The sequence below is a fragment of the Centruroides sculpturatus genome, unplaced genomic scaffold, assembly GCF_000671375.1.
Source record: "Centruroides sculpturatus isolate CEXI.00-Female unplaced genomic scaffold, Cexi_2.0 scaffold173, whole genome shotgun sequence".
NCBI lineage: Eukaryota > Metazoa > Arthropoda > Arachnida > Scorpiones > Buthidae > Centruroides > Centruroides sculpturatus.
Window position 1 is genome coordinate 410315 of NW_019384380.1, and position 18093 is coordinate 428407.

At 30.8% G+C, this 18093-nt stretch overlaps 1 long non-coding RNA gene across 1 annotated transcript in view; it reads right to left on the reverse strand.

Moving 5' to 3' along the window:
- The window catches only part of LOC111617869, a 121789-nt gene extending 103958 nt beyond the window's left edge, over positions 1-17831 (reverse strand). Inside the window, exon 1 of the long non-coding RNA XR_002755501.1 lies at positions 17712-17831. This is a non-coding gene — a long non-coding RNA (uncharacterized LOC111617869). The remainder of the gene's footprint in view (positions 1-17711) is intronic.
- Positions 17832-18093: the final 262 nt, after the last annotated feature.

Below are 18093 nucleotides of genomic sequence, written 5' to 3' on the forward strand. Positions count from 1 at the left end.
CGACACTGGAAAATAGAGGAGAAGGTGGTATTATGGAACCCCAATTACATTTTAGTGAATTGTAAACAAGGTATCATAACTACATTCACATTTTTTGTGCGAAAAGTACTGGTAACTAATAATCTAAATGTTCCTAATTGGATTTTTCGCTAGTGTAATTATAAGTATGGTTTTTGAAGGCTTTTGTACAAAAAGTCCGAAAGTAGGCTTAGAGAAAATCGGGTGGTAATATGGAACCTTACTGTATATTTTCAAAAAAATGCTTTAATGTAGCCAAAAACAAATAGGAAAGGACAAAAAATGTTAAATAATTACAAAATTATTTACTCCAATGTATTTTATCGCAAAAATGCTTTTATAATAGAAAAATATGACCTCCATCAACAATATATATTCCAGCAGCTCTTTTTCGATATTCTCAGGAAGAATTGGCTTTCTACCTAGTGTCTTTTTCACAAATTGCTCTGGAGGAATGTCTGCTTGCAAATAGAAAGTTCGGAGGAGTTGAGTTCCATATTACTGTAAAAGCACCAATGGGGTCCGTATTTCACGCATCGCCATCTCGAATTAACTTATGTCTGTCAAGACCAAAATTTAAAAAACGTGAACATCACACAGATTAATATGTACCCCTAAGTCTCTGGAACGGAATACATGCACCAGTGAACCTACAACTACACGATTTATATTTTAAAAATAATTAAATTCACTTAGCATTCAAAACTTGCGAATTTTGAAAAAAACAAATTTGCTGATTAAATACGGACAACCGTTTAACTGAAGTAAAACGGGTTTTCCCCTTGCTATGGATGTCTGCCTAGTTCAGTTCAGCCACATTCCGCTACAGTTCGCCTTTATTATCAGTTCGAAATGAGGTGGTTCCATAATACCCGCAGTGTTCCATAATACCACCTTCTCCTCTACTCGTATGACTGTTATATTCTCGATATAACAGTCATATTGAGTTTCACTATATCGAGTGGTTCGCTGTATACGAGTTGTCTGACAAGTCTGGAACCATAGCAGTTTTATTGTTCATTTTTCATTCTTTTACTGAATAAGGAAGAACGAATTTAAGTTATTTTGACCACCCGTTCTGGCAAATATACAACATACAACTTATAAATCACTTGGGTAACGTTATATTTTAACACAGAAGAATTTCCAACAGTTTTACTCCAATGAAGAATTCTGAAAGGTAAGCAAAAAAAAAAAATGTTTGAATTTTAGAAAATAAAATCATCAATCAGCAGTTTCTGAAAATAGAAGTGACTAGGATCAAAAATATAACTGGAAGATAACATCTATAGTATAATGGAAATCAATCATTTCGGAAGTATTATAAATAAAAATCGATCTACACTTCAACTTTTAACTCAGAATAGTGTAGAAAGTGATGACAGTGCTTTAAAAAATGCAAAAGATTCGGTTATTTTATGTGTGTATGGATGCTAGTATGTGATGGAGATGCAATTTTATTCACCCTGTTTTTAAAGCTTAATAACTCTTATACCATTTGTTGAAAATGTATAAAATTTTTCACAATGGTTTGTATATTAGGGTCGTTGATACTGTTAAATTTTGATAGTTAAAAGTTGAAGGGGTGGGGAGATAGAGGGAAATCACTTGTCGTATCTGGAATGTAATCGAATTTGATAAAGACTTTTTTAACACTTTTTTTGAGAGAATTTTCTTATAAAAAGTTGTTACTTTGTAGAGATTTTCGTTGATCATCCGCTGTGAAGAGAAGACGAGAGATGATTTGAAAAATATCACATCATTTGTCACGATTTGGGGTTGATTTCTTGAACGTTTTGGAGCATTCCAACATTCCAGATTTGTCTTTTTTTGAAGGAAAAGTCTCTCTTTAACCCTTATCTTTTGGAAACATTTCAATAAAATTTCTAAACTTTTGCCATTCCCGTATAGAAAACAAAATAATAATTCAAATTTTATGCAAAAATAATGAATTTTTATTTAATTAATGGAACTTCTGATGTTAAAAAAACGAGCTTTTAGATGCTAGACATATTTTTTTCCCCTGTAAATTTACTAAGATTTTATCTTAAGGAATTTAATTAAACTTCTCCTTAGAATACTTTTACAGTTATACTTTCAATAAGTTTTAAATTAAAGTTCTGGGGAAAAAAATAAATGAAATTGTTTAGATATTTTTAATAAATGTGAAAAATTCCATTAAAATTTTTTAAAGTTTAATTTTTATTAATCTTCCAAGCGNTATTTATATATGTTATTTAATTAGTTTATAATGTGTATTTTTATGTCGTTGCTACAGTAAAATAGCCTTTTACACTGAAGGGAAACTTCGATAAATGAATAGTAAACAAATATTATAAGGCATTATACGAGTTTCACAAACTTTAATAGCTAATAAAACAAATTTAGATGTTAAAAGTGATGTAAAATTGCTATAAATTTACTGTTAAAGACGTTTAGATACGTTTACGAACTTCATTAACTTTACATCTTTCAAATTTTTCTTCTCTTTTCTTGATAATTTAAGGATATTTTTAAATATTTATTACAATTATTTTTTGTGTTAATTGTAGCCTTTATATTATACATGTTCACCATATCGAGAACCCTTTGTATAGACCTATACATCTTATACAATATACAGGCCTAAACAATGAGTACTCGTTATAGTGAACTCTCGAAGGATTAAGCTAAATTATTTACTATATGAAGAGTCTTGTGTAATTTGTTAATATGTATTATACATTCAGGGTTCGTCTATTGATTTATCCCTTACTAAGAGTTTCTAATCTTTATGACCCTCCTGAGATCGCGTCCTCTTGACACGTGAGCACTAAGTTAATTAATGAAACGAATTGTAATATATGCAGTTTATGTTTAATAAAGTATATTAATAAAACTATGAGATTTTCGACAAAAGGTACAGGAGTTATTAAGCTTTTAAGTGGGTTAAATTGATTTTAATACTCAAAATCACATATTACTTATAATTTTTCCTGTATTAAATCAATTGTATTTGATTACCACATAAAGGAAATAGTTTATCTGCAGTTAGTGGTTTATCTTACATTGATTATTAATATTCCACGTGGAATGTTGACGGTTGGCAGTTACCTTTTAACCGATCAATCAAAATGCAATTAAGAGAGGGTCTAATTAACTTCTCTAGTAATTAATTTGAGAATTAATTCGTAATAAACGAATGATGTAATTTGAAAATATATCTGTAACTGTAGAAAAATATGATATTTTAATTTACTTTTATTCCGATAAGGACTGATTGGTTAAAGTTTTTGGAGAATATAACACGTAATACGGTGATCGTGGGTTCGAATCTGGCCCACGAACCGGTCACGTGTTTTTCCGTGTTTACGTTTCTAACACCTAAATAGGAGTCAGTTTCCCGTAAAAGTCTATAAGTAACTACCCCTATTTGTTAAAACTCCTATGAGAAACTCCCCTATGTAGCCTCATCTCTTTACTGGTAGGCACAAATGAGGTTAAATTTTGAAATTTAACCTCATTTGTGAATGAAACTAGTGAATGAAACTTAACGTCTCTTTGATCCCTGTGTGATCTGTTAGATACAATGTCTTCACTATTAAAATGTCAATCCTCGGTACTAAACAAATAAACACTGTATTTCGAAGTTTCTGGAGATTGACAGAGGCGATTCGAGCTTCTCCTTACACAGAACAACCCAAAAGTTAGTTAACCAGGTGGCTTACAAATAAGTCGGAAATTCTAGTGAGTGTGCCGAATAGGAGAGTAATTTTACCTTTTACAATAGTTAACTGACTTTTGGGGCACCCTGTATAAGCTAACTTTCTATAATTCCTAACAACGTGGCAATAAATATAATAAAAAAATAATTATTAAGTTTTGTAATTACAAAGATCCAATTTGTAACAACGAATTAGCGAGTATCAAAGTAATCGTTAATTATATAATTAATATTAATCTAATAAAAATTCTAACACTTAAGTAAAATTAATGACAATATCTTTAGAAAATTTCGATTGTTAAAGATAATTAATTGTAATTAATTAATTAATAAATCTTCAGAAATTTAACATCAAAATTTTAATGCTTAAATTTCAGACGAATAGATAGAGTTACGTCAATTATTCATTGTAGAAAGTATTGTACGAAACCTTCTATTAAATTTAACTAATCATTACTTCATATAGCCGAATATTTTATTTTTAGAAACAAACAATACATTTAATTGTTACGAATGAAATATGAAGTTGTGGATTTCATCTTAGTGAATTTAAACCTGTGTGTAGAGATTTCATCTATTCGAATAGTGATGGGCAATGTAAAGGAGAATAAGGGGTGCTCCGACGACTCATTGTGTACCTGGCATCAACCCGTAATACCTTGCAAGAAAGGAAGGTCTTTTTTAGTGCCCATAGGGCGGAAATAGTTTAAAAAGTCAACAAAATAGCCAAATTCTTCAATTTCCACCCCCTCAAAAAAACGACCAACACAAGCAGCTATTTGCATTAAATCATAACATGTAATTACAGTAAACATTTTATTTTATTCTCGATTCAATAATAATATTTTTTATGTTCGATTCCACTATTCGGATGGATACAAAGCGTAGGAATTTCTATATTCATCATCAAATTGGTCAGATTTTTATAGAAAACAATTTCACATTACTTTTATTTTATATCGGAATTTATGAATGTCAATTTTACTTGATATTCTATTTTGTTAGTCGAGTGTTTTATATCTCGGCACACATCTTATGCTTATTTCTAAATCAGACAATGGAATTTTACTACAGTTTATTCTAATCTTTGTATCTATAAAAATGGCCTCTTAAACATTAAAGATAAAGAAAGTCTACTGGACAAACTTCCAGAATAATATTAAGTAAAATTGATCTAAACAAGTGAAAACAAAGAAGAATGGAGACGTTTGTATGATGTTAAAGGAAGACAGAAACTTATTCGAGTTAAAAGAAAGGGAAGAGAAAAAAGTTAATACGAGACAGGAAGTTCGTATATAGTAAAAAATCGAGCCCACNTCTTTGATCCCTGTGTGATCTGTTAGATACAATGTCTTCACTATCAAAATGTCAATCCTCGGTACTAAACAAATAAACACTGTATTTCGAAGTTTCTAAAGATTGACAGAGGCGATTCGAGCTTCTCCTTACACAGAACAACCCAAAAGTTAGTTAACCAGGTGGCTTACAAATAAGTCGGAAATTCTAGTGAGTGTGCCGAATAGGAGAGTAATTTTACCTTTTACAATAGTTAACTGACTTTTGGGGCACCCTGTATAAGCTAACTTTCTATAATTCCTAACAACGTGGCAATAAATATAATAAAAAAATAATTATTAAGTTTTGTAATTACAAAGATCCAATTTGTAACAACGAATTAGCGAGTATCAAAGTAATCGTTAATTATATAATTAATATTAATCTAATAAAAATTCTAACACTTAAGTAAAATTAATGACAATATCTTTAGAAAATTTCGATTGTTAAAGATAATTAATTGTAATTAATTAATTAATAAATCTTCAGAAATTTAACATCAAAATTTTAATGCTTAAATTTCAGACGAATAGATAGAGTTACGTCAATTATTCATTGTAGAAAGTATTGTACGAAACCTTCTATTAAATTTAACTAATCATTACGTCATATAGCCGAATATTTTATTTTTAGAAACAAACAATACATTTAATTGTTACGAATGAAATATGAAGTTGTGGATTTCATCTTAGTGAATTTAAACCTGTGTGTAGAGATTTCATCTATTCGAATAGTGATGGGCAATGTAAAGGAGAATAAGGGGTGCTCCGACGACTCATTGTGTACCTGGCATCAACCCGTAATACCTTGCAAGAAAGGAAGGTCTTTTTTAGTGCCCATAGGGCGGAAATAGTTTAAAAAGTCAACAAAATAGCCAAATTCTTCAATTTCCACCCCCTCAAAAAAACGACCAACACAAGCAGCTATTTGCATTAAATCATAACATGTAATTACAGTAAACATTTTATTTTATTCTCGATTCAATAATAATATTTTTTATGTTCGATTCCACTATTCGGATGGATACAAAGCGTAGGAATTTCTATATTCATCATCAAATTGGTCAGATTTTTATAGAAAACAATTTCACATTACTTTTATTTTATATCGGAATTTATGAATGTCAATTTTACTTGATATTCTATTTTGTTAGTCGAGTGTTTTATATCTCGGCACACATTTTATGCTTATTTCTAAATCAGATAATGGAATTTTACTACAGTTTATTCTAATCTTTGTATCTATAAAAATGGCCTCTTAAACATTAAAGATAAAGAAAGTCTACTGGACAAACTTCCAGAATAATATTAAGTAAAATTGATCTAAACAAGTGAAAACAAAGAAGAATGGAGACGTTTGTATGATGTTAAAGGAAGACAGAAACTTATTCGAGTTAAAAGAAAGGGAAGAGAAAAAAGTTAATACGAGACAGGAAGTTCGTATATAGTAAAAAATCGATTCCACTATTCGGATGGATACAAAGCGTAGGAATTTCTATATTCATCATCAAATTGGTCAGATTTTTATAGAAAACAATTTCACATTACTTTTATTTTATATCGGAATTTATGAATGTCAATTTTACTTGATATTCTATTTTGTTAGTCGAGTGTTTTATATCTCGGCACACATTTTATGCTTATTTCTAAATCAGACAATGGAATTTTACTACAGTTTATTCTAATCTTTGTATCTATAAAAATGGCCTCTTAAACATTAAAGATAAAGAAAGTCTACTGGACAAAATTCCAGAATAATATTAAGTAAAATTGATCTAAACAAGTGAAAACAAAGAAGAATGGAGACGTTTGTATGATGTTAAAGGAAGACAGAAACTTATTCGAGTTAAAAGAAAGGGAAGAGAAAAAAGTTAATACGAGACAGGAAGTTCGTATATAGTAAAAAATCAGGCCACCAGACTCTAAGATTTCAGTATCTGGCCTATAAATAAATATTCGTTTAATAATTAAGCATTTTCTTCTGTTCGTTAGAACAAATTTATAGTAAATATACATAATTATTTCAAATTTAAAGCGGCCATTTTCTTTCAGAAACTGCATACAGAATACCTACAAAAGAAAGTTTTTTTTATGTTTTCTTCGATGTCCTTCGTTCACAGGTTTGAGTGTATTTCGATTTAACATCTTGATAAAAAGATTTATATTATAATTAGGTTACAATTTGAAAAAATTGTACACCTATAAATTCCCACTGTCGTCCTTACGTTTGACTTTCCTTAATCTCGGAAAGATTAAGGAAAGTCAAACGTAAGGAAATAATGTTTAGGAAATAATGGGTTAGGAAATAATGTTTTCTTTAAATAATAAAAATTTTTGCTGTAGGAAAATATTTCATATTTCTATAAGATCAATACATTCTTCCTCTTTAGGCCTATACATTAAAAAAAATCGAACAGATGTGTTTGGTAAAAACAAGAAATAAATTCCTTTCGGTCATCCACAACATTACACATTATTTTTCTATTGACTTCCGACTCCCAATGATTTTTTTCCTCTTGCCTATTTTCTCTTATTTCCTGTGTGATTATTTTTTTCCTTATTCAGAATAACTAACAACAGAGAAAAATTCATTCTTTCATAACATTGACTCGAAAAAATTCCAGTGGAAAAAGTAGAGCTCTCAGGTATAGTCGAGGGAAGCTTATAGTTTTTGGTCTTCCTTGTAATCCTCTATTGTCAATAGAAATTTGTAATGACCCATCAATAGCATTCCTAATTCGCAATAGATATTGATTATATTATTTAGAACATTTGTAGCCATCGGTTCGTCATTATTACAGATGTAATTTTGGGAGTTCCACTAATATCTTCTCGATTTGACGGCTTAGATAAGTTAAAGTCTAGATGTATAAAAGTGTTGGAGTATCTAGGACCACGGCTATAAATAAAGTTGAAGAATTTGATAGTGCTTCCGGTAGGTGAACTTCCGGTTATATCGGTATCCTTTTTTAACTTTTAGTTAATCCCAGATCAATGGGGGATTCAGGCTCGGGTTTTCCTGCACCAGCACGTCTTTCAGTCAAGATGTTTATATTTTTAAACTCAGGAGATATTGAAACGTCTAGAAATGGGAAAAATTCTGGATTTTTTTTTTCTATATTATAAATGTTAGTGTGTATGTGAGGTACGATTTTGTTTACCTAATTCAAAACTTAATAACTCCTGTGCCTTTTGTCGAAAATTTCTAAAATTTTGCAGACAGGTTTTTGTATTGGTGGCATTGATGATATTAAATTTTGGTGGTTAAAGGTCGAGTGGTTAAGAAGTACAGGGGGGGTCATGTGTCATATCTCCAGTGAGATCGGTCGTAATGAAGGTTTTACCCGTTATTATCATTTACAATTATTTATAAAACTCGTCTCTACCCTGAAAATTTTGCCATTTTACAAGAATTAATAGATATAGAAAGCTTTTTAAATGAGGTCACCACAACTTTAAATTTTTTTGGCCGGGAAAGTTACACAACTACCTTCTGGATTTTTACACATAGTAATATGTGTATGAAATATTTAATTANTCCCATTTTCTAGGTCGTTTATACTTGATTGTAACTATTCGAAGCGATGCTGGGTTCTAAATTTATATTTATTTAATGTATTTATAAAATATTTTCTTGTAAAACTTGATTGGAATGAGGATAAAGGTATTCGGGTTCGCAACTCGAAATAGAGTAATGAATAGGTGTGACGAGTTATAGAAATAATACATTGTTAACGTCAGTATCAAATTACATTAATTTAATTTAATTTTTTCCAGCATTCTTTTACATCAAATTCTCTACTTTCTAAGTTTATTTATATTAAAGAGTTCAACATTTTCACTTTATCAAGTGAAAACGTTGAAAAATGTATATACGACACACGTGGTATTGATTCATGACATAAAAGGCATGTAGTGTGGTGCAAAATGCCCTGTATTCTCGATTGGAGTACAACAAGTATTTAGAATCGAGGGTCAAAGACGACATTAGACATACAACGATTGTGACTATAGATGTCCTGTTAAAAAAAAAAAAAATCTAAATTTTGTTTCAATGCTTGACCACTTTAATCATTTGTTGTTAAAAATCATTAATCTTACTTCCCAAATAATTCTTCCGCAACAATAACCGCATCTCGCTCCATTGGAGCATACCAAAAACGCGTATGGAAAGCGTAAATATCGATAAATGTCATTTAGATAACATCCATCGAGAATTAATGGTGATACGTTATAAATTAAGTATTGCATGTAACAATTCTTAATTTTAAATAATGTCATTATTGTGAAACTTTAAAGTTGAATTAAGAATAATAAATCTATTATCTAATTCTTCTCTTTTAAACTCTCCTAGTATGAATTCTAACTGTGATTAAAACAAATTCTATGATGAAAAACTAATCTCTGACAATAATGAGTAACCTCTTATATTCATTGTAAATAACTCTTATTATAATTGATCATTTCTTCTGATAATTACAGTGAATAAACGTATAGTAACAGTACATATCACAGGATAATACACAGACCAAATTATCTAGGACTCTGTAGTTGTTTTAAGATGTTCAAGTTATAAATTACGAGCAAAACTTGTTGAGTAGGAAGTAACAAGATACATACTATTAGTCGTAAGCAATTCTGTTTACATAAAGTTACAGTCGACCCCCCTATAACATTGTTGATTATTCCGTTTTATATGAATTCCATGTTGTACGAGTCACTTAAATTTTACAAATATGTGAGCCGTTCACAGCCCGGCACGTGTATTTGTAAAATCTAAGTGACTCGTAAAACATGGAATTCATATAAAACGTGAATAATCAATAGTGTTATAGGGGGATTAACTGGTACTTATAATCAGTAACAACTACTTCTTCTATTGATGTAATTAAACCACAAACAAAACGAAATATATTTGATAAGTATCAAAAACTTTAATTTTCTTAAAATACTACTAAAATGTACTAAATTCTAAAAAAAATAATTATCTAAGGTGAACTTTTGTAATTTATATCCCGTTGAACATTTTATGGACAATTTTAAACCGAGTGTTAGCAGTTTGGATAAGTTAATGTTTATTTTTGTTATCGAACATTCTAAAACTTCGACCATAAAATACAGAAGTTTACACAAGAACGTCTTAAAAACGGGATATACAAAAGGGAATTTAAAGATACACAGAATAAATAAACGTATCAAATATTACATAAAAGTATTTTAATAATAGCCAATAATTCTCCTTCATTTTAATGATGCATTCGATTATTTTATTTATAGTTATAGCACTTTTCTTTCCTTCTCTTTACAGAGAAATATTCTCTGAGAGTTGCTTAACTTTCCCGGAATTGGTTAAAATTGCGTGTGGCCCCATCTGTTATGAGATTTTATTACAAAAATTTTTTATATTTTTAATTATTATCGAATGACAAAAAGATTAATTTTGAGAGTGTTTGGGTTTTATAANAAATCTTCATTAAGTCCAACCCACTCGAGACACGTCTCCTCACCCTCTTGACCTTTTAACCAATGAAATTTAAAAGAATCAATGCCCCTAATATGCAAATCATTTCCGCGTTAATTTGATTGACAGGTTAGAAGAAAAAAATATATGTACATATTTCGAAAACTTTATGTGCATTTATTAATATAAAATAAAGAAATGTGTAAAATAAATAATGTATAAAGCAGGTGTAATGTTTTTTATATAGAATTTTGTAAAGAATCTTCAAAATAAAATTTCCATCATTTAATTAAAAAGGATCGATCTAATACATCCCGTTGCTATAGTTACTGGAAGATGTTCATTTTATTTCAGGTCGTGGGTTCGCACCCGACCATTCAAGCAGAGTTTTCCGGATTTCTTCCACTAAATAGGGGTCAGTTTCCCATATAAAGTCATTCTAAGAAGCATCGCCCATGAATCAATCAAACAAATTGAATCTTTGTAAAACACTGGCTCGAAATTAGAACACCTAAACTTGAATTACAATATATAAAATGGTAATTTATGGTAAACTTTTTTGACAAAACAGGTGCACCTGACTATAGAAAGTGCCAAAACGTAACTATAAAAAAAGAAATTAAGCTTATATTCAAGTTAGAAAGATTTAATACAGAACAATGAAACCTTTACACAAGAGTTTCAACTAAATTTGCAAGAGTTCGAGCAAAGAGCAACTGAAATTCTCGAGAGTAACAATCGAATTTTTGAAACTCTTCTGTATTGTTCATTGTAGAATGTAGTCAAGACTTCCTATTATATTTCATTATTGTTAGCGTTAATGTTAAATGATAATGGATCCCTTTTATGCAATGGTGTTTAACCTTTCGGTATACGTGTCACTCCAACGAATTCATTTTAAAGAACAATACTCCAATATGAATTAACAGATAAGGTGACAAACTCAAAATTTCATTGTGTTTATCCTTTAATTAACATAATTATCATCATTTTAAATACATTAATTCGGCATTTTCTCTTATCTTCTCCTTCCGACAGTTTCTACTTTTCTAATTCCGTATGTCACTAATGTGCACGGTGTAAATTCTTTAATAGATAACTTTAACACATAGTGATACACGGAACACGCTAAAAGAATTATTTTAAAAAATAAAAACTTTTTAATTTTACTCCTCCATTTTGATCTTTTAAAAGTTCAAATTGTAGTCTTTACGTATGTAACACTTGAATAGACACTACTCTTCCAGTCCTCCCGAGGTACACCCTTTCTGGAAGATCGCCAATGTGTTGAGTTACCTTATTCAACTAATCTAATCCAAACTGTAGAGCCCACCAGTGACTGAGTAGATAATACGATTGAACACAGTTCATGGGTTTACGCCTTGCAAATGGGCTGGAGTTTTTCGAGTTTCTACTCGTTAATAACACCTAAATAGGGGCAGTTTCTTATAAAAGATCTATCGGGAGGCATTCCCCCTCGGTAGATTAGTCCTATAAGAATAAAACCTAACCTAACCTGTATTACACTCGAATTTGTATTCATCCTCTATTACTACTAGTACTAGAAATACTACAATGTAACCAACACCAATCTAACTCCACACTAAGCTGCTGCAAATATTCGTACTCGTAATACTTCGAGAAAGGATCTTGAAGGATTACACATAGAGAAACAATTGAAGACCTTGTGTATGCCCATAAGAAAAACTATTGATAGTTACACCTGTTTCTTCAGCAAGTTAAAGGGATTTTTTTTCGTTTACAATTCTTTTCTATGTTGTTTTTATATATATATTTATTCTTGAAGTGTGTGTCATCAATCAAAACTATTCGAGGTAGTTTCTGAAAGTAGAACAGAAACTATTGAGTAATTCGTGACTCGAATACTTGTAAGAATATCGGAAATCAATTAATTCTTTCGCTGTTCCAAAAAAACTTTTATTATAATAAGATTATCGAGTACATTTTCAGATAGTAAATTATTATAGATTTTTCAATTTATTGAGTTAGACGTGAAGGTAAAAGATTATATTTAAGGGTGTGAAAGATACTCGTATTTTAGATTTACACGAGAATATTTCTTGATGAATTTTTCCGTATAATAAAATAACTAAATAATACTTGTATGGTAAAATAAAAACGTTATTTAGGTTACTAATTGTTGGGAAAAGTTGAAGTTAAGGTGATAATAAGCAAACAAAACACGTAATGATAAATAGATCGCTGGATACACACCACAGTTAAGGATTTATTCTACATCTCTGGGGAATCCAAAATGGAATGAGGACGAGCAACTTCTTGGGAATTTTTCGTGGGCGTTCGGTCCCGGATATTTTGGGCTTCGTTTCTCTCTTTTTGACTGTCTATACTCATCATGAATTTGGCTTCATACTCCCTATACTCATCATGAATTTGGCTTCATACTCCCTATACTTATCATGGATTTGGCTTCATACTCCCTATACTTATCATGGATTTGGCCTCATACTCCCTATACTTATCATGGATTTGGCCTCATACTCCCTATACTCATCATGAATTTGGCCTCATACTCCCTATACTCATCATGGATTTGGTCAGGTCCACAATATGTGGATCCATGAAGATTATGGGAGAAAGTTCCTCTTAGTGTCTACACAGAAGAGAGTGATAAAGTACAATAATAATAATAATAATAATATACTCGCATTTATTTAATCAATTATTTAAGTGACGAGTATAAAAAGTATTGTTTAGATTTTCACCAAAGATTCCTTACGAAAAAAAGGCAATTCCACTTGGTTTTACACTTTTAAATTTTCATTTTCTTATCTTTAATCTTTATGTATAACACTATAAAATGTATAATCTATAATAATTTACTGTCCAAAAACAATATGTAAAAGCATGAACAGTTGAACTGTTTCTAAAGAGAACTGCTTCTATAGTCCAACATTTACAAAAGTTATTTTCTTACCTAAAAAAAACGCTTCTCATACGATAAAGAACATTGTAAATATACCTTTTATATTAATTGCAACCTTGTACTGTACTACACAGTAAGATACGTGGTAAGTTCATTAATAGATGATTAATAGCTAATCGTTCAACAATACACGTTAATTATGGCTAACATTAATGGGTTATCAAATAGATAAATTCTTTGAAGGATTCTGGAAGGTACACCACGAGTTTTCTTGTGTCTCCGGTTGTGGCTTGTCAATTTGAATCCAGATATATGACCGTCACTCCATCCTTTCAACGTTCCAATTGTCGACGAAAAGTTGGAAAACCAGGCCCTGTACACAAGAGAATTATTGATTTAAAAATAAATTGGAGCAAAGCAATGTCTACCAAAATCCTCACAGGGGATGACATCACGTTGTTTGTTCATTCGATATCGTTCCAATCCAGACATCGTCGTCACTACCAAACGTATCTATTTTACCAACATCACAGAGATAAAGTCTTTCTTTTACTTCTTCCACATTCGAAAACATATCGGGAATCAGTCTCTATATTGAATTTCGATTCATCTCTAAAGAGAACACTGACCTATTGGTATGAAGTCCAATATTCTGCAGTTTAAACGATCTCTCCTTAGTAATGAATTGGGGTGGATGTAACTTTTTATATAATAAACTTTACTTCCTATCTTTATTAAAACTCTGATGTACCGTATTGTATGTATGACCAAAATCAATTGTCTCAGATAACAGAGGAAGGAACCTTTCATGCAATAAGCTATGATAAACACAATGGTTCTAATTGCTACGAGCTCTATTGGGCCATGTTTTACTTGCCAAAAATTCGAAGAAATTTGATGCAAAATACCACGAAATCAGCTTAATAAAACGTCTTCTTATCTGAACGAAAGAATTGAATAATAACAATAGCAAAAGAAAGAAATTTCCACTTTTTCTTTCCTTATGATCCGAAACTAATTCGATTTTGAAACGAATTTAGCAGATGAAATCCGAATGCATTAACCTTCTTTAGAAAGGAATTTCGAGTTTTTCCAATAATAAAAATAGAGAAAGGACGAAAACGTTCGTGTCTTCCTTTACATTTTCCAAACAATTTATTCTTACAAAGGGTTTTAACGTGGAAAAAAAAAAGAAAACCGACCACTTTGACACCAGAAATGGAGAAAATCTGAGACGATTCCACTTTGAAAGATGTCAATATAACGGAGAAAACACAAAGAAATTCCCAATTCTAATAGGTAAGAGGAATCGATATAGTAAGATAAAAAGTATTCACATATTTTATATGTATATTTATAAACTTATAAATAGTATTAAACTATTTAATATTTAAATAAATTCTGAAGAATATAAGAAAAGAATTTCCTAAATATTCTTAGATTAAGTTAATATATTCTGTTTTTAAATTACTTTAAGATAGGGAAGGAGAAAATACAATCTTGTCACTTTGCCATCGATCCTTCATTCATTATGCAGAATATAAGCAAAGTTTAGAAAATATTAATCATATTTTAAGTTAGGGGCTTATAGATTTTTAAAAATGGCCCTTAAATGGTGTATATATGAGGTTACTAGTTGTATGAATGAAGAATAAACACTTAGATATTGTACGCATCTGTACGAAGGTCTTCTTCTGGTTACATTAATATTAAATATTATTGCAATGGATACTGTCCAGTTGCTTGAAAACTCTTCAATCCTTTAGGAATTTCACATAAGTTTTCTGTGTATAATTTATGAATAAATAATTGAATGTTAAATTTGACTGCAGTGTAATATTCGGCATTGAAAATACTTTAAAACGATGTGCTACAAGATATGTATTACCATTTAAAATTTTAAATTTACAACCGTTTTTGAACTTTAACCTTTGAACTTCACAACGATAAAAGTTTGAATTATGCAGTGTTTTTATGTCTATTTATATACTTTAATATACTCAAAGTTTCAAACTTCTACACTGATATATAGGCCTGGTATTTTGTGTGTGTGTGGGTGTGTGGGTGTGTGGGTCGGCGCTGCCCATAATTCAGATAACTAAGTATAATAAATAATTTAAACCAGTTTGGAACAGTTGCACGTGTTATTTTCCATGATTCGGTCACTTCACATGTATGCAAATGACTGTGTCACTTTGTGTTTATGACAGGCGTGTGACGTATAAATCAAAAATTAGTTTACGTCAGTGAGTGTATATTTTGTAAAGTTAACAGAATGAATTACTCGAGGGAAATTACCATAAATTGAAGAAAGAATTCACTTTCTGAAGTGGTTTATGAGTTAAAGATTCGAAGAAATGGGGAGAAGTGAATGACTAGAACAAAACACCAAAAAAATATAGTAATTGAAAGTTTTCAGGAACGTATTAAAAGAATGCCATAAAAGAAATGTATACACTAATCTCTAAATAACCCTTAATAATTTATGGAGCTGATAAATAAATCGATTGATCTATCGGGGGTCACTAACGACACGAGTGCCTACTCTCGAATTATGAGGGGCAACACGAACGTATTGAGAATATCACGTGGTACTAAGTCGTTCGGTGGAACCAGACACGTGTCACTCAACACGTTCGTGTTGCACCCAAGTTAGGAATCCCTACTATGAGCCATTTACTGGAGTTCCTGCAGAAGAGTTTCTTTAATGTTAATTCAACTTTATGTAGTTTAAAGTGTTTAAAAGGGTACAATTCGCATGCCCTTTGCCGAAAATGTCTGAAATTTTGCAGAGAGGTTTGGATATTAGAGGCATTGATACTGCTGATTTTTGGTAGTTGAAAGTCGAGCGGAGGGGAGATAGAAGAGGTTGTATGAATTATAACGAGTAGGGTCTAATTCGATTTATGCAAATTACACCCTATTTTGGAGCGACATTTCGCGTGTTGCAAGAATAAAATTCAATAAAGAACGGTGGGGGGAAATTGTAATTTGATCAAAATGTATAATTTTTTTTTTTCTTTTAAAAGAGCGATTTTCTTACAACTAAATCTAATTTATCGATTCGTTGTAACACTAAGTGCGATACGTGACTATTTGCATTAACTTTCCTAATCGATTTTTAAAGCATTAAATGTCACGAATAAATTATTTTATAATAATAGACTACAATTAAAAATACTTCCATACAGAAGTATTATTTAAAACAATGATTTTTAAGTGTTATTTTCACTTCAAATTGTAAAAAAAAAGGAAGGGAGAGTATAAGCTTTGTGTGAAGCTTTCAAATAATACTTGCAGGTGTTAGACGATTTTCCGCTTGTTTTATTAATCATTAACAAAAGAAAAACGTTAAGGACACGCGTATTAAAACAGGGAGATAAAGATAAGTAAACTGTCAAGAGGGCATTAAAGAGGGCCACGTTAGCGACGTTACTCACAAAAATTCGAAATAACGCTTTCTTAAATCGCGACACACTGATAACGTGTCAATAAAACTTGTAAATGGATCTTCCCTCATAAATATTAAACAGAGAACACTCGTTATCTGCCAATCGCCGTGTGATTTTTTTTTTTGCACTATAAATCACCTCGTAACATCTCGAGATACTTCAGTATAGCCCCACACTCGATTTCTTGGCGCTAAATCGAAGTCTGGCTATATTATCCTTCGAAGAAAGAAGAATATCGTGTGGATAAAGTTTGGAATAGTTCCAAATTTAAGAAGAGACGTAACTTGAACACGAAAATGATATCAGTATTAATGCAAAGAATACAAATTTCTAATTTCACCCCCGTGATTTAGAGGATTTTCCAGATCCTTTTATAAATTATCACAGGTTAGTAATCCAGATTAATCCCAGACTGAAGATATCGATCCTAGTCAGGAGGCCAAAAACAATTCGAGTCACCGTCAAGGTATTTTCTTTCAGGATTTCCAAGAGTTTCTACTGATAAATCCCTTCGACAATTCTTGATTTTATATACTTAAATTGAAAATAATTGCTTACAATTATATTTTTCTCTCGTTAATCCTTCCCTTTTCTATACAAACTGCTGAGAGATTAATTGTTAACAAGAGATAAACATTACGAAAAAAAAATCTTAATTAATTATTAATGAGTAAAATTATACGACTATTATAGTATTATATTAACAAGTTGACATAATGACACGTATAAAAAGAATGAAATTAAATATTAACGAGCATTACAGTCGACGTAGCACGAATGAATTAACATAGAAATATTTAGTTTGTAGCCTTAAAAAGTATAAAAACGAGTGTCTTACCAACTGTGACGACATCCTACGAGAGAGCACGTGATAGTTAAGATGCACGAGTATCCAGCTATGACGTCGACAGTGTTTTTTAATATAACACTACCGAACACGTCCGCCTTAGAAATCGTGCAGACAACTGACTGAAACTCGTGTGCTGCATGAAATATCGGCGTTGATTAGACAACCTAGCGCCGTCTGGTGAACAGAAAAATACTTTGTACACGTCACACAGGAAAGAACACGAAGTATTGTGTCGTAACGTGTTTTAAAGTTCGTATCGATTTTAAATATCACATTTCGTTTTTTTTAAGTTTATTTTCTTTTTTTGCGGTAGAGGAGGAAGGATTTCCGTCTTGTGACAAATATGTAGAGAGAGAGAGAGAGAGAGAGA